At 32.6% G+C, this 23,977-nt stretch overlaps 1 protein-coding gene across 4 annotated transcripts in view; it reads right to left on the reverse strand.

The window, feature by feature from the left end:
• NOVA1 (NOVA alternative splicing regulator 1) overlaps positions 1 to 23,977 on the reverse strand; it is a 147,118-nt gene that overhangs the window by 77,518 nt on the left and 45,623 nt on the right. The window contains exon 2 of one of the 4 annotated variants that reach the window (XM_027878740.1): positions 14,449 to 14,533. The exons of the other annotated variants lie outside the window; for them this stretch is intronic. The gene's annotated coding sequence lies outside the window, so the exon portion shown is untranslated. The remainder of the gene's footprint in view (positions 1 to 14,448; positions 14,534 to 23,977) is intronic. 4 annotated transcript variants of the gene reach the window in all.

Below are 23,977 nucleotides of genomic sequence, written 5' to 3' on the forward strand. Positions count from 1 at the left end.
TTTACTCTGACCACATGCTAATGGTTTACACTTCAGAAGTCTTCATGGCACTAAAATGAACCTTTCTTTTTTTCTTTTTTTTAAAAAAAAATCTAATTTATCTAGTCAGAAATTACTGAATGTCCGTCCCAAAGAAACTCCTGTTAGTAATGATATATATAGTACCGCTTTAAATTATGTCTATATTTTAGTATTGGAGGGTTTGAGTTTGGAAGATTACATGCTCTAATGATTCTTCAGCTTCAGAATATGATGCTTGTCAAGTCATTGGGGAAAAATGAAGCTCATGGATTTCACTGAGACAAATAAGCTTAATGTTACCACAATTGTTATGTCTCCAGTAAAGACAAGGTCTAGAAATCACTATTGAGATTACAGATATCATTACAGTATGACATGTACTGGAAAATTCACAACCTGTTGCAAGTAGTATAGTGAATGATTTGAAGTTCCTCTTAAAGGACAAGCAGATTGAAGACATTCTGCATCTTGTTTCAGTTGTTTTTTAAAATGTTGGAAATACAGTAGACACACCTGATGCCAGCATACCCACTATTTGTTCTGACAAAGGATTTGCTCCAACAGAGGACTTGTTCCAGCTCATTTTCAATAAAAGAGCACTAGAAAAACTGAAAGCAGTGTGTGGCATTCATTCTGTCTTTAGACAGAAACAGCAATGACAACAGAACGTGTCATGCTACCATTTCTCAAGTCTTGTTTACATAAAAATAGATTTGGTTTCCCTGAATGGGTGCTTCTGTAGGGTGGAAAAAGTTATGATCTATGAAGCACCAATGTAACTAGAAAGAGGGCAAACTTCATTTTACTGAATTTTTATTTTTTTCAAAAGTTCAGGTAAGTTTCCAAAATCCATGAAAATCAAAGTTGTTACTTGAGGCCTAAACCTTGAAAAGGATCCTATGTAGCAATGAGCAAGATAATGAAGTTATTATTTAAGACTCACTGGTTCCCAGGTGAGAACCTAATGTCTGTAAGGAAGATTTTAACAAAAAATAAAAATAGGATTTTCATGTAATTAAAAAAGAAAAAAGAAAAAAAACCACCAAACAAACACCAAAACTAGACTTTAAGTATGTAAATTACTGTTTAAAGGTCCTCTGAAAATGTGACAACAGAATTCTAAGAAGCAAATGTCTACAGGGACTCTAGCAAACTGGCTCTACTCCTGAGGCTACAAAGGTACACAACAGGAAAGGAAACACTCCAAAGACAAACAGATGGTAGAAAAAAAATCAGTTCAGATTGACTATGGAAAAGCTGCTTTGATCAAAATAGTCATAAGGCAAGAAACAAATCTATAGTATTTCCCACTTTTATGATGGTGTAACTTCACAAACATTCTCTTTCAGTTTGTGATGGGCTCTGGCAAACACTGTTACTTGGACTACATTAAAACGAACAGGTAGAACTTACATGGACATCAGAACAAGTTTTCATACAATAGAGCAACATTACCACCCTCTTGAGAATTCAGACAGTGTACCTCACCATCAACTGCACCTTTCAAGGCTGCTAACAACAGTAACAACCCAACCATAAAAGCGCTCATGAGATCTGGAACAGTAAAGTTCCTAAACTTACCCTCAATTATGACAATTCTTAGTCAGCAAGATCATCTGGCAAGCACCAACCTTCCCTGTTAGTTAGTTGTTTTCAGTTAAAAAAATGCAAGATGACAAAGGATCATAGAATAGTTTGGGTCAGAAGGGACTTTAAACATCATCTAGTTCCAAGCCTGCTGCCATGGGCAAGGACACATTCCCCAAATCCCCATCCAACCTCGCCTTGAAGACTTCCAGGGATGGGGAATCAATCACTTCTCTGGACAACCTATTCCACTGCCTCACCAATACCACAGTCAAGAATTTCTTCCTACTATCTAATCTCAACCTACCCTCTTTCAGTTTGAAGCCATTTCCCCCTTGTCCTGTCACTACATGCTTTTGTAAACAGTACCTCTCCACCTCTCTTGTAGCCTCATTTAGGTACTAAAAGGGTACAATAAGGTCACCCTTGAACCTTCTCTTCCCCATGCTGAAGAACCCCAACTCTCTTAACCTTTTCTTACAGGAGAACGTTCCAGCTGTCTAGTCATCTTTCTGGCCCTGCTCTGGACTTTTTTCAACAAGTGTATGTCCTTCTTGTGCTGGGGACCCCAGCCAGGAAGAAGAGGATTTGTCACATTCAAATTGGCTACTGGATAAAATCCTTGAAATGTCCTGATGGTTGAGCCATGCCATAAATTGTTCAAGGGTAGTTGGCAATGGAACAGAATGCTCTGTCACAGGAAAAACCACCAGTTCCAGTAGCAGAGCCACACACACTTCAGTGCTCAAGGACACACTTGAGCATGCTCAAATTTGCAGAGAGACTCAGCCAAAGACAGCCCCTCCTTTATTTTTTATTACTGTAAAGGGGATTATCTCAACAATTCACTATGATGTTGAAAGTCTTGGTGCTATTTTTGTTCACATGCTTTTTTAGGAGGTTCACATATGCAGGTTATGCCTTTATGAAATAATACATACAGCAATCAGCTTAAAGTTCTGTGGCCATGATTATTTTAACTCTTTTTTTGGGAACTTTCATTAGGGATCACTACTGCTACTCTCAAGGAAAAATGGCAATTCCTTATATTTTATCACCCCAATACAGTAAGTAATTTTTTTTCTTTTAGTCTTAAAATGGGCATTCAACACTGTAATAAATTATGCACAAGATCTCCATAATGGATTCATTCTCTTCCCCAGTGCTACCATTACATCATATTCCTTAGGATTATAGGTTTCTTTTCCATTTTGGAATGCCATCTGTTGTGAAAATTAAGACTTCTGGAAATTATGCTATCAAAAAACTAAAATAATCCTATTCAATAACGAATTTGAAGGCACAGAAAACCTTCCCTTTCTTCCAGAAAAGGCTTTTGAACTACAATCATTATGTTCCCATTCATTACCATCATTGCAGCATTTCTCCTGCACCAGCATTTGTTTTTGCTAACATCTGAAGTCTGGACAAATCCTTTGGATATAAAAAATGAAATAGGCATTTTTTGTTGACATGAAAAAAATAGTGGTCATCTACTGTATCCAGACAGATCCTAAAAGATGCAATGAATTTTTTAAGAAAATTGTGGAGCAGCACAAAACTAAAAATTACAGTAAAAATCAAATATCTCTGTTAAACGTCAAATAATGAAAGTCAAGACTAAAATTTCTTCCTAAATGAAAATTGTAGAAACCTCATCATCTCCCAGAAAGCAGTTATAATTTTCCTGATTTATACAACTATGGCTGCTGGAGTATCTCTATATGAAACACTGTAACTTTCCTCTAACACATTAATATGCTGCACCTACCACAGTGGTAACACCTTTTGTTACACCAGTGCTAATCAACAATTCTGATTAATCACTACTCATTTTCAGAATCAGAACCTCTGTTTAGAAAAGAAACCACCACACTATGTGGTGTAAAAGCATAAGAAGAGATAGTCTGCTTTTTCTATAGATTTCTAACAGAACCCAAAAGACAAACATTAGTAGATAAGACATAATAAAAGCATTAAAGGTTTTTGCATTTAGATACCACTGAGAATTCCTGCACACAGAAGGAACAAGATCCAAAAATACCCAGGAACTGACACTTGGATGAAGGACTAGAAATATCAGTAATAGCAGTAAATTTGAGATGAAGTAGTGGTGCTGACATTAAAATAAGCAGCCTATTTCTACAATACATACATACACTAAAAAAAAAAAAAAAAAAGAGAAGGTACAGCCTCAATTTTTACATCCAGGACAACAGTTTCATCCTAGTTCCCCAGTATAGCCTAATACGGCAATAAATATGCACCAACTTTGAAAATATCTAAGTACTCATTTGAACTGACAAGAAATATCAGAGTAAGAAATTCAAGGCATATAGTCAAGCATTTGTCTACACTTATTGGACTGGATATACAGGTTTTGTTAAAACAGACAAGTTTTTAAATTAGGTCCCTGTCTTCTCTTTTATTTTACATTTAGAATTTTCCTTCCAACATTTTGTGATGCCACTTCCCTCACAGACATGCATCTTGGGTAGACACCTGATTCTTTCATTTTTAAAGTATTACAAACAACAGAATTTAGATTTATGAATTAACAAAAATATTTCAGTATGCCCTATTTTTGGCTTAACTTATGCTCTTTGTGCTTCAGATGAACCATACTGACAAAGGGAAAGGTGTTGAGTAGAAAGTGATTATCCCTCTTTATTTGGCACCTGTTAGACTGCTTTTAGAGTACTGGGTCGAGGTTTGGGTCCTCCAGTACAACTAAGATGTTGATAAACTAAAGCAAGTTCATCGGGGTGTTGTCAAGACAATTAAGGTTATGGAGTACCTGCCCTTACAAGGGGAAGTTGAGGCAACGTGGCCTCTTTCATCAAGACTGGAGAACAGGAAGCTTAAGAAGGACGCAAAAGCAGCTCCTTAATAGCTATAAAGTCATCAGGAAGATTGACTTACACTCATTCCAGTGATGTATGGTGGGAGGACGACAGACCACAAAAATCACTGAAATGAGAGCTTCAAATTATACTTAAGGTAAAATCTTTTCATCACAAAGAGTGTCTCGCATTGGAACAGGTTGCAGAGAAGCTGCACAGGAACATAAAGCCATCAGTAATCTGGTCTGCCTGCACAGCGGACCCTGCCTGAAGAAGGCACTAGAGAGCTTCTGATACCCCTCCCAAACCAAATTACTCTATAATTCTGGTCCATAGTTTTTTTAAACTTTCTGTTTTTAAGTTTGTCCTTGCATGTATCTAGTTTTTGTTGTGCCATCATCCCCACTTTTTCTAAAGGAAATTCAATGTACTGCAGCAGTCTTTCTTACCCTATTCTGACACAACCTCTCCCTCATCTACAGTGCAAAGATTTTCCTCATCGATCATACCAGATTCTCATAAATCATAACAGATCACACGAATGTGATCTGTTAAAGTGAAGCTGATTATTACTAGGAACTAAGGCTATCAATCTTCTTTTTTCAGCTGTGCAAATGTAATGTTGAAGATTATGCAGGACTAATGTTTAATGTTTTGACATGTCCTGGTTTTTAAAAGAGTGCTGTGAAGAAGGACATATGTATCAGGGTAAAGGCCTTTAACTAGGTAACAAAGACAAAACTCAGTGGAAATAAGTGCAAGGTAATGCATGGAATCTAAGTGACTTTAAAGGCAACTACAGATTATAAATAAATTGTAATTTTTCTGTTAATAAATCTGGTTGTCAGCATCAATGTAGTATTTCCTCAATGTGGAAATACAGTATAAAGAAATATTGGCATGGCAGGCATATGTTAGAAAAAGTAGAATATTCTAATCTTGCCCAAATACAAAGTTTTATTTTGGTAAATTCATCATATATACACAATATTACAAAAAGTAAACAAACTTAATACTTAAAAGAGTCTAGATGCATAGTTTCAATAAGCTACAGCTACAGTAACTTAATAAAAAGCTATAAAAAACATTTGAACTACAAGAACAAAAAAAATTTCTTATAAGCATATATTAATAAGTAAATCATATAGCATTAAAAAAAGGAGACTTTTTTATTAAAAAATAGGGATAAATTTATTTGTAAATGGTAAAAGTAACAATAATTGCCGTGCTGGATTTACGTAAAGTATTTATAAAAGCCATTGTGTTAGTTATACTGGATACTATAAAAAGAATATTTACCCTTATACCCAAAAGAAAGCTTTAATTTTACAGCCTTTTTAATATAATCTAGAAGCATTTCTGTACTTTCCTTCAGTATCGAGATAAAAAAAAGTTGAAAATTTTAATGTAAGTTTTCTTTGATATTATACCGAACTTTGTTTACCATACTGCCTCTTAGAAAGCTTTTGTAGAATAATTACCAGGAAAGATGAGATCATAAGAAGAAATATAGCACTTATAGGAATGATTCTAGGATGGAATGAAAGATTACTGTGTAGAAAGTCTGAAGAAATTTTGTTGGATTTGAGGCTAATATGCACTGTAGCAATAGGGTAAGAATCACGTAAGATACGGAAAGACAAATCATTTCTGACTATGGACTTTAGTAGCACACTGGTCACAGATTAGAAAACAAAGTTGCACCACAATACAGATTTATGAAGAACGTACCATACAGTTTTGGACATTTTCTAAAAATTGAAGATTCAGTGATTTAATTGTAGATTATTCCCTCCTTTCTAAACAGTTTCTGAAAATGTGCTTTCCAAAAGATTATTAGGAAACTGCTACAGAATTAGAAGAAATGCCCTTACATGGAAAAATTAACGAAGAGGGAAAGAGTAAACAATCGATTCATACAATGTATAGTGCTACATAGGCATATGCAGTCTGACAATGGGAGCAGACATCAGTGCTGAAGATTCTGTCATTGGGATGATGATTCTTAGGCAATAAGGATATGTGACATAGTGAAGAACCACAGAATGGTCTCAGAATGAAGTGACTGTGTAAAAGAATAGCAAATGACATTCCGTGTACACAAATATGATGTACAAAGGAGACAAAATAATTCTAACTTCACACATCAAATAATGGACTCAGAAATGTCCATTATTTCACTCGCTGAAGTGTGGAATTTTGGATTATAATATCCATAAAAATGCTGACTCAATGTTAACAGACAGAGAAAATAAAATGTTATGAATTTCTAAGAAAGGAATATAAACTGGAAAAGAGTGTGACACAGCATATGATGAGCTAAAAGATTTGCATGTTTCAACTGTTTTCAACTGCATTCAGCTATGGTCCCTTTAACTCTGAAAGAAGCATTAAAACTGGAAAAGATTCAGAAGAGACAGTTAAAGCTATAGGCTGGCTTCTAATACAGGAATTAATGTAAGCTTACACTCTGCAAAATCTGGAAATTGCTTGAGCTAAATGTCAGATATCTGCAAAATCATGAAGGCACAGGAAACGGACTGATTCATCCTCTCCTCTGATACAGGAACAGAAAGTTTCATGGAGTAAGGTCCAAAAATAAATTAAAGGATGTGGTGGCTCTTTTGCATTACTAAATAGAGCTTCTGTCACCTTTGTGTACATTTCACTTTGTCACAAATGGGCTTGTAATGCATGTATTTCTGAAGATGAAAATCTTCACAAAACTCATACTAATGCAGAAGACCTTAATCAGAGATTTCAGCAGAACACAATCTGCATATGTATATACCTTTATTGACACATATGCAATACAGACATTCAAGTTCAACATGTGGTACTGTCCTTCCTAAACATGAAGGTTTTTCCTCATCTACTGGCTAAGGAAGCAGCAATGATTATACAGCCTGAGTAAGCTATTATTGAAATACAATTTGCATTTTACACATTGGTAGACTTTGTGTATAAAAAATTACTCAACATATGAAGTGTAATTTAAGGGGTAATTATTCTGAAAGTCAGATTTCATTAATCAGTACAAGGTCATTGCAAAATTGATCAGGACAGACATTATGTCTTCTAAGTCATTACACAGGAAGATAGAATTGAGGAATCAAGATATAACTCTGTAACAGATGACAGAGAATGTAAAGTATGCATACAGAGAATCCAAGTGTTACTCCACTCACAGAGAATAGACAGATGTTTACTAAGAATTTTTGAAGCTACCACAAACTTGAACAAAGTTCCACCTATGGCAATGTATTGTAAAATATAAATCCATTTAATACATCAAGAAAACAAAAAAAGGCTACAATTTTTAATGAACCAATGGAAATTTTTAAATGTCCATGCCATGTTAACAGACAGGCTAATATAGCTACACTTCCACAAAAAAGTACAGAAAACATAATATTCTATAACTGCTAAAAGTTAAGAAGAAATGTGTAAAAAGGCTTTAAAATGTATTAAATATTCAGTTTAATTACTACAAACTAAGCACACAAGTGTAAAAGTAATGTTCTGTAAAACAGTCACAGTAAAGATATGTTCATATGAACTCCATAAATGACAGGTATTTATACCTACTTAAAATTAATTTTTTAATATCAAGTACACTTCTTTGAAAGAAAATCGCAATGTCATAAAAAAGCCTGCACAAAATTAAGTTGTATAAATGCACTGATAATAACAACATTTAAAATGTATTTTGTTGCATTTACAATTAGTAATTTACCAAGTACAAAAAAAAAACACACCAAAAAAACAAACAAACAAAAAAACCACAAACAAACAAAAACCCCAAGTCAATTATGACATTAATTACAGAACACTCTAATAATACAACATTTCCATTTTAAAGTTGAGAAAGTTTGATAAAACTTTTCATGGAAATGCCCATTCTTAGTCAAATTCCTAGTTAAAACAAATCTTTGAGATTTGTAGAAATTAATAGTTTCTATATTAGTAAAATTAGTAGTTTCTATATTTTCAATATCTAATAGTTTATGAACCTTTTATTATATAAATTTGTCATCTTTACAAAATACATCCATCCAGCATTACATAATAATAAAAACATTAGTCTAGTTTATATTAGAAATTGTTGTATGTTTATCATCAGGCAGCTTAGGTTTAAATCATTTGATGAAAACAATAAACCTCATGTTGCCAACTCCTTCAAAAGCATTTCCCTGCAGTTAACTTTCTTATCTATAAATTAATTTTCTCCTTCTCACTCACACTTCCCTAGGTTTCTTTAGGTCATATTGGTTCATTCTCTGTGGTCCTGCTGTTTAGATTAACTTAACTACAATAAAGAATTTCTAAACTCCATAATCTTAACAAACATGTTCACTCCTGTTAAAATCCCTACAAAAACAAGCATTATCCTTAGGATGTGACTTTTATAAAATAAATACAATATAATTTTTTTAACCTTGGGATGGTTAAGTAAAACTAAGTAAAACTAAAAATTATTATTAACACTTCTGTTATTTCACAAATGCTTATTGTAAAAATGTCAGTTATATATAATATTTGTGAAACATGTCTTCTAAATCTGTTTATGTTACCAGTTTTGTAGCGATCGGAAACAGAAATGAAGCTAAATTCAAAAACGGCAATCACTAAAAATATCTTAATTAAAAGTAATTCAATAATGTTTTATTAATGAAATAATAATAAAATACTAGGAGTATTTATCAATACAAATTTTTTTAAATTTTTACAGAGAGCATTTCACAACTGTGAAGTTGTTCTTGATCAAGTGGCATCTTCATTTTTTGTTTCAAGTTTTAATATCTGCTTAAACTATATTCCCAGCAAGACTTCACACTGGAGTAAATTTTGCGTCCACAAAGCAAGTATGATTTCTGTGTTCTGAATCTTTAACAACTGATCTAATAAAAAAAAATTTTTGCTATCTCCTTATTTTTGCCAGTCCTGAAGCAATAGCAAGCTGAGAAACCATTCTAGCCTGGTCATCCTGAAAAGACTTGCTCAGTAAACATCAGTAAATTAAGCTTTATTGAAAGTTGCAGAAATATTGTTTAGAACAGAATTTAAAAAAAAAAAAAAGTACTCTTTATGATTAGTTTATCCATAATTTGTATATGAACCTTAATTTAGCTAGGACATTTTTTTTTCTTTCTCTATGGAAATCTGATAAAGTAATTTCATAATGCTATCTGTCAGTATAGTGCTCCCTAGTACTTCAAATGTTTTGAAGTGGGATGAACAAAGGTATTAGAAAGGAAGAAGAGCTCTTTCAGTTAAACTAAAATGATTGCCAGTTAAACACGTATGAGTAGCATCTTACTTTAGAAAAGTTCTTAATGTACTAAGGTCCTATCTAAAAGCTGAATACTCCTTCTAAGACATTTCTGTGTGTACCATCCTCTAATTTTGCAACAAAAATGCTAACAAGTGTCAGCTAGCAACAAGATCACAGAGCAGACAGACACATTTTGTTTAACTCCTATTAAAAACATCTGTCCCCTAGTGTCCCGGCCTTTCTTCTAGAAGTTCATCTTTTAACCACAGAGAGCTTTCAATTTTTAACTAGCATTGAATGTATTGAAAAAAAAAAAAAAAAAGCAAGAATAAAGTAACTGTGCAAACAAAACATAGGATAATATAATTCAGAGCTAATGATTTAATTTCCGTTTTAATTTCTGTATTATTGTGTTTACTTTTACAGTATTTCAAAATAAACTTTAGCTAAAGTTTTGATCTCACATTCAGAGTAGATAGCCCTGTTCTTTCAATGCAATCTACTATAATGTGGTACACACAGGGCAGTTTATTTTTAAATGCAGCCTACAATCTAGTCCAATACATATACATATTCATTAAGTCTGATCAATCTAATCAAAGATGTCCTTGGAAGTATTCCCAAGGAAGACATTAAATCAGCATAAAACAAATATTATAAGTCACATTGCAGAAGGAAAAAGAGGTTACTGTATATTGAAACACTTCAACACTATGAAAACTCCAAGTTTCTACATTTCTAAAAATAAAGAATATATAATAATGAAAAAAAATACCATGACCTTGCAAACTAAATTTTAATGTATAAAACATCAACAACTATATATATATACCTAGTATTCAGATACAGATGTGTTTCTGCACTAAATCTAAAGCATTATTATCGTGACTTATTCACTAAACAAACCTAAAACCAAAACATTTGAATGTGAAAATTTTCATCTATTATAAAGAAGAGTAAGCATCTGATGCTATGTGCAGAACAGCTATCTTCACAATTTAATTACATGGCAGTTAATGTTACAAATGTGAAATGCATCAAATTCAAAGTCCACAAAGCATAGCATTCAGAAGAGTAGCATACTTCTTGAACGTAATCATCAATACCTTAGAAAAGTTAAGTAAAATAACGTGGTTTCTGTGCATTTAAACATTCTATTACACAACCATAATATAACAATATTTAATGTACATACATCAAGTAATCCTTTTTACTAAATCTTATACACAATTAGAGTAACAAGAAAAGAATTCTGCAAATGGTGAAAAAACAGCATCTTTTTGCATTAAATTTTCATCCTTCAGTTCTACTGATGAATTTAAGAAGTTTATTCTAGCTTAATGTTGATTTTATAAATAGCTGCTGATATTCATATCAAGATTCCTCTTCCCTCATAACTGAACATCATGGCAGCAGATACTAATGGAAACATGTTGACCTATACTCTAGAAGAAAAAGAGATGGAACAAAATGTTTAAAGCAATAGGAAAAAAGTATCAGTGTTTAAAGCAAAAGTGAATACATATACATAAGGACAGAAACTATGAAGATATTTCAATTTCCGTTTGTTCTTAATTTTGTGTAGATTACTCTTTAAAATCAGGGAAGTGTCATTAACTCATAAACCATAAGGTACAGAATCTGTCCAGCTTTAACTTTTGGCATTTATAACTTCACAATCAAGGCAGATTCTAAGAACAGGATTGGAAAGGGATATAAAAGCTCAAATGATTTAAGAAGAGCTTTCTTCATGCAAGGGATGCAAGGGATCACACATAATTTGGGGCACTTATAGTTATTAAAAAAGGCTCTGACTTCGATATAATAAAATTCCTTCTAGGAAAAGAAATTCAAGTATAGAAAACTGATGAGCAGAGATAATTTTTTTTTTTTTTATCAGACAAGATATAGAATTAGAAAGCAATTAAATTCAAGTGGTATGATCAGAGAAAATTCTTAGTCAAATGACTTTGAAAGTGGCTTTTTGAAGAAATGAAAGTTAGGGAACTAGACAGGACTTGAGTAATCTGTAAAGAAGAACAAGCATTTGAAGGTTTTTACAAACAAAGAGTGAAAAATTTAGATGCATGCAATCTGGAATGTCATAGACTGGCCGTGCAAATTGACATACAGATTATAGTCTTGAAAAGAAAGGGTAGGTTGTCCACAGTAACCAATAATGAATAAGAAGGAAGTGTCTGTGAAGAGAACTGAAATCAGATTTCAAATTACTTAATCAAGTTCTAAGTAGAGTATCTATAAGATGAGCACAGTCAAGACAAGATGTCCTAGGAATCACAGACAAGAAAACTAGATGTGTGCATCATTGCAAGTAACAAAAATATACACTCCTAACCAAATCTGTTTGTAAGAACATGTATATCAATAAAGAATATTAGGAAGCAAATCTCTGGCACACAGACTGAAGTGAGACGATGGCAGGCAACCTACCAAATAATGAGATATATGAAGACAAACTCACAAATGGATGACAGTTTCTTGTAGTTGATCATGACTACAGAGCTGTACTCAGTAACTGAAATGAGTGTGAAAAAATTGCATACGTATGTAATTCAGGAAGAACAGAGGAAGGGAGTAAAATAGTAGAGTCGTACAGGTTTAACAAGAGGAAACCACTAACTAATAGAACAAAAGCTGGAATGAATGAGCTTCAAATAAAAGGAAGATACAACTAGCTCAATATTGGTATACACCATATACCGAGCTGGGTATATGGGATTGCTTTGTAAAAATTGCATTAAAAATGCAGAAAAACTACAGGCTTATGCTTGCCAAACACAAAATAACACATAGAAAAAGACCTTTTCTGGGGACTGCAGGTAGGAGAAAAAATGCACTGATGTATTTCATCTGACACTGCATTTATGATTTGGCAGAGAGAGTTCGATACAAGGTTATAAAGCTGACCACAGTTTTTCAGGCTCATCTTAATTAATGAATCATCTACAAATGCTAACTACATAAAACACCCCAAAACTAGGAGTATAAAATAGTTCCCTAATTAGAAGATAATCTTTTTGTTATGTATATTTTTTCTAAATCTATGATGAAACCCTAATCTTAATAATTTTTTATACTTTAGGTAGCTTTACAGAATAAAATTACTATTATACTTGAAAATATGAATTTTGTTAATGTCACTCCTGACCTTAAGTCAATACCTATAAAAATGAAAAAAAAAAAAAAATCTTTTGGGCTTTTTGACATTTTAAAATAGGAAAATAGAAAAGTACTTTCCTTTGAGCTACAAACAATTATAAATTAGATAAAGATGGCAAGCTCAAGCAAAAGAAAAATTAATAGAATTTTAAACATTTTGTTGTATAATTGAAGTAACTATTTAATTGGGTTTTTTCATTCCTCTTCTAGTTTTTTGGGTTTTTGTTTGGTGTGCCTTTTTTTGTTTTTTTGTAAGGGAACTGTTTGTTCCCCTACTAAAGTGCTGCTTATATTATTGTCAGAAATGTTCAGTAGAGTGGACACAGCTAAGACTTATTTTTATTTGTTGTTGAATCTCATGTTAGCCAATGAAAAGTAATTTTAAAAAATAGCAAGCCTTATTAAATAGGAAAAATAAATTTATTAACAAACCCATAAGCCTTCATATAATGCAATATGGCAAAATATGTAGTACTAAACTGTCACGCTGTCAGATGTGCACTGTTAACACTGATGAGAGCCTATTTAATCTACTAAATGTATTTTAATGTGGTTACTGATATGAACAAAAGTGGCATAAAAAATGAAGAAATTAGACTGTCAACTGTGAAAAACAGAATAGGATGATGTAATATTAGAAGTAATTTCTCACAAGAATCCTGTGCTGAATTAGAGCACCTTTCCAGCGATATGCCATTTCCTTCCTGTGCCACTCCATACTCCCTGAAAATATATAAAACGGAATGGGTTTTACAGTACATGGAGTCATGTTAATGTCAGTTACTCTCTAGGCTTTATGATTCCTTAAGGAAATACCACAAAAAAAAAAAACAAAACAAAACAAAAAAAAAAAAAAAAAAAAAAAAAAAAAAAAAAAAAAAAAAAAAAAAAAAAAAAAAAAAAAAAAAAAAAAAAAAAAACAACAAAAAAACCACCTTATTCCACAAATTAATTTAGTTTTTGTACTGCAGACAAACTTGATACTGGTAAGATACGATACGTATGAGCCAATGAGTGCACTGGAACAACTGTCTGCAGCTCACCCTGCACTAAAACACCTTTCAGAAACATTGCACTTTTAAGAATCACACTAACACCAGAAAACCTTTTTTTGTTTTTTTTTTTTAAGACCCAGTGAGACTCAAAATTGAGCTACATTTTCTGGGTCAGAAAAGTCAATGCTCCAAAACTTAATTTTAGAGCAACCAAACTTAAAAGTACATGCAATAAAATTATGGCCTAATTTAAAACAATTGGATATCATTGACTTTAGAAACCTATTTTTCAAGTCAATCCTTAGGAAAACACTAGAACTGCATTCCATAGACAGTGTTTCCGGAAGCAACCTGCAAACAACTCCAAAATAAGGAGTAGGTTCACCTTACTGATACCTAAAAAGCAAAAAACTGTAAATGTATCCACAGAACACCTAGGAATAGTTGGAAGTAAATGAACTTTGAAAAGTAGAGCTAAGGTCCAAATTCAACATTTTAGTATTTTTGTGTACCAATTTGGACTACAGAGACTTTTAAGCATCAGTACCTTCACAGGATGGGAATTACAGCTGCCTGCCGCACTCTCCTTCCCAGCAGTATCAGCCAAAGCTCACATTTCCAGTCTGTGAAATCTGGTAAAAAATTGAATGGAATGCCATGTCACTGCTCTGAAACTAGATGTATCTGCTTTTTTTGCCTATGTAATGACTACAAGATCTCATATGCTGTCTCTTCTCTAAAAAGCATATCTGATTTGAACTAGTTCTCTCAAATCTAAAAGAGCTAAGGATTTTAGGAATGTGTGAAGTTATATGCTCTGCAGCTCGTTTTGAAAACTACTGAATACCAGAAAAACTCTAATGCTGTGTAAGGAAAAAACATGCCACCTTTTTTTTTTTAAGCAGTATACCTACAGTATTATTGCTACAGAGAAATGGACTTTTTTTATGTCCTATGCATTCTTGAACTAGATGAACACCACCAAAGGCATTTGATTTGTTAATCTTATTTATTGTTCATCGGCAGAAAAAGCGATGTAGAAGATTTATATCGAAGTAAATGAAGAGAAATTAAAACACGTTTAGACAGAGCTGCCATGGAGGGACTTAAAGGTAAAATTACATTCCACAATGGAAGATGATCCTCTAGTAGCAGAAGTCCTACCAACTATCTCCAACAAAACCGAGAAATAGAAATTACAACAACTTTTAGATTTGTACCTGAAATCTCGAACCTTATACAACAATTAAACGCTAGACTTATTCTAAAGAATACTTATACTACAAAACATAGGCTTTCAAATATGTGCTTTGGGACCTTTGATTTGGTTCAAGGACTTTTGATTTTAGTTTATTTTTATAGTACATAAGCACAAAAAATACAGTGGTTGTTAAACATAATTTTAATACAATTTTGCAGGAAAGCAAAATACAGATATTTTGTTGTTTCAAATTTAAGTTTTTTGGTCAATGAAGAAAAGCATTGTATACTACTCGTTACTATATGGACAATCAAATCTTTAAGGGGAATAATGTAAGAGCTGTAGAACACTAGCAAAAAGAATTTTCTTCTCAGTACTAGTTACAACTAGCCTTATGAAAGTACAGACTGTATTTTAGAGTATAAACAAATCCAAATAGTCCTTATCAAAGCAATCCAAGAATTAAAAAGCAGAAAATAATCTTTTTCAAAAGTGAGTCATAAACTTTTTTACAATATATATATACGTTCTGATTCTGTAAATCTTCTTTTCAAATATACAGTCAGTAACTTCATTAGATTCTTCTTCAACCTTCAAAACATTGCATGAGATGGAAACTGTCCAAGTGTTAAATAAAACAAAAAAAAGGTAAAAAAATATTAAAGCAAAAAGCTACTGCTGTAACTGCAATACAAATTGAACTAGTCATGAAACAAGGAAAATATTCAGAAAAATCATAATTCGTGCATCAAGAAAACAGTTAAAATGGTGTGGCTGTATCTAATTTTTTAGCAATGCATGTAGATAAAGTGAAAACATAGATTGGTGTATTTAAAGGAACAGATCAAGTTCTAAGCTGGGAATTTCTTCACTTCTAGAAGCAGTTTTTGGACAATTCTGATGTCGATAGAATAGACAGAAGCCTTCTCAAAAGTAGAAAACATGCACATATTTGTTTTAGTTATGATGACACGTGCATAATAATCTAGGTTAGGTGTAAGCAAATAAGTTTCTTAGGGTTTATAGCAATAGCTCAGTATTCCTACTAGTGCCTTCTCTATATTCAGCAAAAAAATGAAAATAATTACTATTGATCATGAATCCCATACATTTCTTCACATTTTCCATCAGGTCTTCTGTAAACCCATTGAAAATATAGTCTATGGCACACTGACTATCCAGTGTCCAATATTTTACTAAATGCATGAAATTGATGTATTATGTAAAAAATGGTTACTCATTAAAAAAATAATATAATTAATTTTAAGAAAATATAAAAAAAAATAAACTTGTTTCATATCCCATTTAATAAAGTAGTTTTGGAGAAACTAAATGACAAAAGATAACAGTAATTATGTGGGGTTGCAACATTTTTCTTACATATTTTCTTCAATACTAAAATGGCTATAAATTTGAGCCAAAGTACCAAGGAATGCAAATCTTTCAGTGCATGCAAAATATGCATTTTAACAAATAAGCACTATTATACTACATCTACTCCATTTGGTAGAGGGGAAATAAACCATTTGGGTACTCATTTATTTATTCCAAATACAGTTAATATAATCTAAACGATAACAGGAAAAATATTTCTGTAGAGAAGTTACACCTGTTTTTCCAACAAACAAGCTAGAATACCATAACAATGACCAATTTATATATTCTCTTTTCAACTTTTTCCCTGAAATTCCTCTCTTCTACATATAGCCACACTGAGAATTTCTTTCTAATTATTGTCAGGTTACATACTCATTCCATTATTTTACAAGAGACTGTGGCCTTATTTTTATTAGAAGGCAATTTTTGTTAAAAAAAAAAAAATTAGTCTATTTCTTATATCTTATAAGGAAAACACAGAAGAAAGATACATACATATAATCAGAATTATTATATTCTCTGGCAATTTTGGTATATTACCATATTTCCCACTGTTATACAAAGGAGGGGATCTGCTTTTTGATTACCTACTCTGTATTTTATCATACACTTTCACAGTATGAAACAATACTTTGTAATATATCACAGCACACATCAAATTTGCAAATATTTAAAAGAGGTTATTTGCTTTGGTTTAATTTTTATATAGTAAGCATGGTTTTGCAAAAGTGAACATGTCTTTTTTTTTTAACTGGCATCAGATATTTGGAAATATATGACTGTTCATCTCTTTATCAATATTTATCTAAAACTGAGAGAAAATTTTAAAGAATGGAAGAAATATGCAGCCTAGAGCCCTTTTTATTATTTCACTACTAAAATTTTAATTTTAAGAAAGACCCTGTTGTTGTTTGTACTACAGTATATGGTATTTTAGTACAGTGAAGGGCAAGGTGTTTTTAAACATTAAAAAGACTTTGAACAAAACAAACAACAGAAATCCTCAATTTTAGATCACTGTCACAGTAGCACACTTGAAAAAGTTCTACTTCTACAATCTGTCAATATCTACAACAAGAATTTTAATTTAATGTGGATTGTTTGTTTTATTTAATTCTAAAATTCCCACTAAGAATATATTTCATCTGGAAAAATTAACATAAGACAGGGGACATGAACCTACATTGTTCATTCCTTGAAAACACACATTGGTCATGAAGAACAGAAAGAAGAATCAGATCAAGAGCTTGAAATGAAGAAAGTAACAGGATGCTGTGTGTAACTGCAGAACTGTGCTAAATGAGCTTTCTCAAACTCATAAAATATACATTGGTATTCCTGAAGTTGTATTTCAGATTAATTCCTCAACATCAGCATTGCATTAATGACTTCATGTCCAAAGCATTGCCTCCAAGAGTAAGACTGATGAACTGAAATTTAGTAAATAACAGAATACAAATATTCAGTCATGCAGTAGTGGCAGTTCAAGTGCATTCACTTAATTTTTTAAAAGGAAGTATAGTTCAATATAAAAGACACAAATATGTTCCAAACTTTTTTTAATCATGCTGATTTTCTTCTGTTGTTTGCTTTATACTTCAGTGATAAAGCACTGTAGTGCACTATTTCCTGTTTCTCAACTAATAAAATGGAAACAGAAGAAAAAAATTTATAGAAAACAAGGACAACATATATTACAAATTATTTAGTCTAGAGACTTTTACACATGTGAATGGCAAAAAGGGAGAAAAACTACTATGGAACTATTTGCAGCACAGAAGTTCTTCAAAACTTAAATGCAACTGATTAGAAAATGCTTCCCTTTCTGAATAGTCACCTAAAATTCTATAGATGCAAGTGTTGAAAATATTCAAAAGCTTACAATGGAACTCCTAATTTTATATATATATAAACACAAACATATGCGTGCAATTTCACATGCTTTTGGAAAGGCAGTTCAGTAAACATTTTAAACTAAATTGTCTAAGTTAGACAATTAAGTTTAAATACAAAATTGTCTAAACTGTACAATTAACTAAAACTAAATCAACAGTTTATTTATCATCTCTAGTTAAAAGAGTTTACTGTGCTACTCATACAGTAGAAAGGAATCTTCAACATCTACTCAGTGTTTTGAAAGCAAAAAAGTAAAGTTACGTGAAAAAGGACTACCCTATTCTTCCAGAATTCAAGACATGTAACCAGCATGTTTATTTGCAATCCACCTTAGAAAACAAAACCTACGACTTGAGAATACTTTATTTAAAAGCCAGTTTTATTTTGCCACACTATATAACAAGACATCCTAATTAAGGTATGGTGTGTTACAGAACTAGATTTATAATAGTGTTGCAAAAAATATGTTTTTAAAGATATATTCATAGCAATTTTCCCTGTACCATTACACTGCATGGTAGTCCTCTGTATTGAGTTGGAAATACCAGTGATTATATATTTTTAAGCTTTTTTATCGCTACACTGTATATTGAAGCTCTGGAGGAAAGCAAACACTAACACTCTTATTTGCCTTCACAATAATGCATTCTAAATACTGGCAAATGAGACATTCAGCTGGAGACTGAAACCAAAACAAAAGTTGCTCTTTTCTTCTACTGCAACATGTCAGTCATGCAATAGTTGCTTTTCACAGTAAAAAGGTCTTGCATTTCAGATTAAAAGCTCTTCCAATAACAAAATTGGGAACTAATGTGCATCCATAAAGTAGATATCATATGCTTACACAATACTGAACTTTGCAATATTTATTACCTCTGTTCACTGTTAGACCACAAAGGTTTCATCTCCTACTTTAGGACAGAGCAAGATCACCCTCAATAACATAGTTCAGAGAGAGAAAGTGCATGGAAGTTTGCACAGCGCTGAATAAAGTCAGAGAATAACGCAAAATCTAACTAAAGTAGTTGCAACTGTAAAGCAAAAAGAGGTGCAGCGCAGTCCCAAATCCAAGTTGAGATACAGATTGTCAGTGACAAAAGTAAGAACTTTAAAACCTCATAAGGAGATCCTTGTCTAAATCAGGTCTTGGTGACACAACCCTCTGTTGTGCCAATAAGAGGCAAAATGCCTCTCAGTAAAATAATGACAGCTTGGCAAAGTATATACCAAGCATCCCTATTAAATTCACAACTAAGATTAAATAAGGTCATAAATCACATCTAAAACTCCACTTAACTTAGCATATAAGCACACAAGACTAAAGGGCTTAGGAAATAAACAAGTTTTAACAAACATATGGCCATACAAAACACTGCTGTTTAATGTAAGGATGCAGAAACTGTTTGTTGGTTTTGTTTGTTTAGTTGGTGGTTTGGTTTGTTTGTTTGTTTTTTTTTTTGTCGTGGTTTGGTTTGATTTCTAGTGATAGACAGTGGCTGCATATTTACTACTAAACAGATAAGAAACTGTCTACAATTCACATTCAATAACCTCCCCTTGGTGGATGCTGGGAAGAGCCTGTTATTTAGTTAGTTTTGATTGGAAGGTGCTGTTAAGGTGAGACTATGAGGGGAAGATTATTTAACTTTCTTGTCTGAAGTTTCAAAGACATATCCAACTCAGATACTCAAAAATTATGTAGTTTCAATTGTGGCAACTGACATTCAGCTTTCCATAATGGTAGAGAAGTTAAATGAATTTTGAGGAGTTGTAACACGGTTTGAGGTTTTGGGGGTCTTCTCAGACCAGTAGGTTCACAGCTGAGCTGCAGTTTCTCTCATTGTGCCCGGTGGTGTATCAGTCAAACTCAGGAGTCAAATCACACAGAGACACCAGCTGTGGGTGCTAAGGCTGATTTAACTTTATTTTACAAAATGGAGGGGTTTTATATGCAGATAAGGAAGGTTCTAGAAAGAGGGGATAGGTATATATAAACTTGGACAGGGCATTGGATAGCATTTAAGATTGATATATTAATAGGGGGGATACATGCATCTTCAGATAACTACTAAGTTCTTAGTTAGGAAAACTGCAAGTCTCTAACTGGACATTGGCCAATCAGAGAAACCTACTCTCCCCCGTGAAAGAGGGAGAGCTCACAATCTAACAGACAGTCTGTCTGATGCTGTCTGGCCTATGTTGCCAGACAGTTCTTCCCTCCACCTTCTAAACTCCTGTTCCTCATTCAGGTTACTACCAACAGAGTTGATTTTAACAAAGCTCAATATATGGACTTTATCAAAAGTTGACAAGTGTTTAGATAACTTTAGGTGTCTCAAGCTCAACAGTAGTATAAATGAAAAATTTTGACACAGAAGATAATGATAATATCACTGCAAGATGATCGAGGCATGATGAGCTCAAATATATTTTTATCACACTTCAAAAGTTTCATTTCATAAAATAACATAACACAGGAAAGCATGCAAAAGACATCTATTACTCATGCCTGTAAATTTCTAAATGTGTAAGAAGCCAACATTTTAGTTCATCTAAAATGATTTTATAAAAATTCTACTTTGACTTGTTATTGCAATATTTTTTCGTTTGATATATTGGTAATTCATACTGTTTTGTTATATCTGGGAAAGATAACAGAAAAAATATTATTAAAACCACACTTTTTAATATCATCATATCAAAAAGTAAGATAGTGTATTGCTCAATAAACCTTACCCTGTTCAAATTGACCACTGGATTTTTTCCAACATCTTAAAAACAGTAAAATTCATATAAAAAAAATATAAAACACTTTAAAGTGTATCCACTACACAAGAAAAAGTCTAAGATGGTAAATTACTGCAATCCACATGAAGATACTAGAATATGAATACTAGAATACTAGCATATGAACACTGCTAATCTAAAATAAATGGTATGTTGTTGCTTTATCAAAACTCCAAATGTGACAGTGATGGTTGTATCTTACTTAAGATAAGATACCTTTGGCTTTGCAGATTTTATTTTTTTTTTAAACTTTACTGTATGTACATCAGAGTAACACTGAAGGCTTGGAGAGTTCTTGCTCTTCTATTATTTCTATTAGCCACAAAAACTAAGAAAAAACTAAGAAGTCAACTTCTGTCCCTTAAAAACAAGTTCAATATTCTATTACATTTTGAATTTTGATCATCAGACTATTACTAGTAGATCAAAGCTGATCTTGGAGTTCAAGTTGAAGTAACTCATACTTCAAATGTTCTGAAGACTTAATTAATATATATTATTAAATGTTATCTAAAATTCTTGAAACTGAAAAGTACTCATATCTTCTTAATTGGTTTATCTGGCATTTAAATAACTTTCCAATTATCACACTTTGGCACCCATGTACATCCAGCTGCTTGTTATTAATTTGGACAGTAAAGGGAAGCTCAAGTACCAACCAACCATTTGGTTATTTGAGACTTAATGCTCACGCAGCCTAGAAGATATCATTCCTGTCTACATTCAAGGGCAATGACAATGTAGAAAGGGAAAATTTAGAACACCTTTAACAATACTTAATCTTCAAGAAAAACCTGAAGTTCTTCATGTGTCGAGGCTACAAAGTGTGAGTAGTTGTAAAGAATGAATCATAGATGGGCTGCTAAGCGTATCAGCCAATACATGAGATAATAATTATCTTTTTACAGAGGCTATTAAAGAAAACTAGAGTTGATAATTAAATCCTGTATTAAAACCCTCTGAAGGACAACCTTGTCAATATCAGTTAATTCAGGAAATAAAAGCACAGAATTTCGAATGAGCCTTTTCATTTGTAAGAAGCAATAACTTCTGACTTTGAAAGCAAAATTTTTTAAAACCTTAGAAAAATATACCTGTATAACAAATTGGTTTTTCATCACTGAATTAATTTTTGAGGCAAGAACAAAACTAAATTTTAATTGCACAAGATTTCGAAGGAAGTTGACAAACTTCTAATGTATAAAAGCCACAGAGGTTCTTCAAGACACCTTTATTCAAGTGAGACATCACCAAAACTGGTCTTTTGTTTAACATAAATTGTTTTATTCAGCTTGAAATCATGCCTGAAACCTTCGTTTGTTGAGATATGTAATAAGTAACATAATTCTAAGTAACACTTAGAAACATGAATTTGTACCTCAGATGAGCTTTTATCAAGCCTACTAACAGTTCAATAGGAAAACAATATTCCTATAAAATCATATTGGAAATATTTCTAATTTAGATAGTTCTAAAGACCCTCAGAGGTTACGTGTACTGTGAAAATCTGGCTAAATATTGTTATCACCTGGCCATCCATTGTTACCACACATCCAATATTTCACATAGTGAAATATAAACACAGTGGTTCTTTCAAAACAAGAAAATAGAATAAGTTCATTCTTTCAAGATAATTAACTTAATTGGAGAAAAGTCATCCTCTGCTACATAGATGGAGTCACCAGTTTTAAAAAATCACATGCAAACTTGTGGTGCAAGTGGCCACATCCATGCAGACCCTAGTTGGCAGGACAAGAGCATTTACACTTGGGAAGAGTTAAAAACAAATATAAAATAAAAAGACACTTGTTTTACCTCTAAGGTCCCACCACATACTAATCCATACTATTTCACACACTTATAACCCTCATACTTGTTACCCCAATTTACTTAATCTAGGTACCAATAGATTCCTTACTACGCAATGCAGAAGCCTATCTTTTCACTAATGTAAGTAAGTATAAGCATGTGTACCCTGATGACACAAGTCTTTACACCATATAAAGACTTTACACCACACAAAAACCTTACACCATATAAAGAGTCAAATTCAAGGTCAATGGCCTAGCATCCAAGGCTTTTGAAACAGTTCAAGCTGTTAACTCTCTAGTAATATTTTTTCTCCACAAGTGTCAGCCAGCTGATAAAGTGTGGCAGACAAAATAGAGCCTTCTGAAAAAAACCTACACTGAATTCACTCTTCCTAACGATGCATCACAGACTCAAAACCAAATTAAAACAGACTTGAATTGTGTAGTCATAGTTGGACGAAAAGAAGTGCAGGAAAATTTAGCTTCGTTGGCTTGGGGTTTTTTTTCCACTCTTGAGTTAAGCAAAAGGCCCACAATAACTAAACAGAGAAGAGCTGTAAGTCTTGTCACCAGTTCAGATAGCAACAAACAAGAAGTAAATGGTAAAAGTCACAATATTTTAGTTTTTAGAAACTTAAGATAGCTCAGTTTATAACAATGATCCTACATTACTTCAGTAACTCCTGAAGCAGAAGGTATTTAGGCAATTTTATAAATAGCCTCAAGTGGTAATTTTAGTCTTGCTTTTATATGAGATTAAATGACTACAGCAAGATCCAAGACAACAGTAACAACTCCTGGGTAAAGAGTAAAAAGTACTGCAGCTTGTACATGAGAATTCAGAGGGAATGGATCAAGTGTAAGTCTCATGGTTGTTTGCAGATAAACTTTGACAAGATTTTAAAACTGACAGAAATACTATCTATTCCTGTTTCATTTATTTGACTACCACTTCCATGTTACATTGCTATGATTAGGACAAGGTTGCTCCAACTCACATCTTC

Source organism: Empidonax traillii, unplaced genomic scaffold, assembly GCF_003031625.1.
Source record: "Empidonax traillii isolate 1590-97213 ecotype Southwest subspecies unplaced genomic scaffold, ASM303162v1 scaffold45:size3623477, whole genome shotgun sequence".
Lineage (NCBI taxonomy): Eukaryota > Metazoa > Chordata > Aves > Passeriformes > Tyrannidae > Empidonax > Empidonax traillii.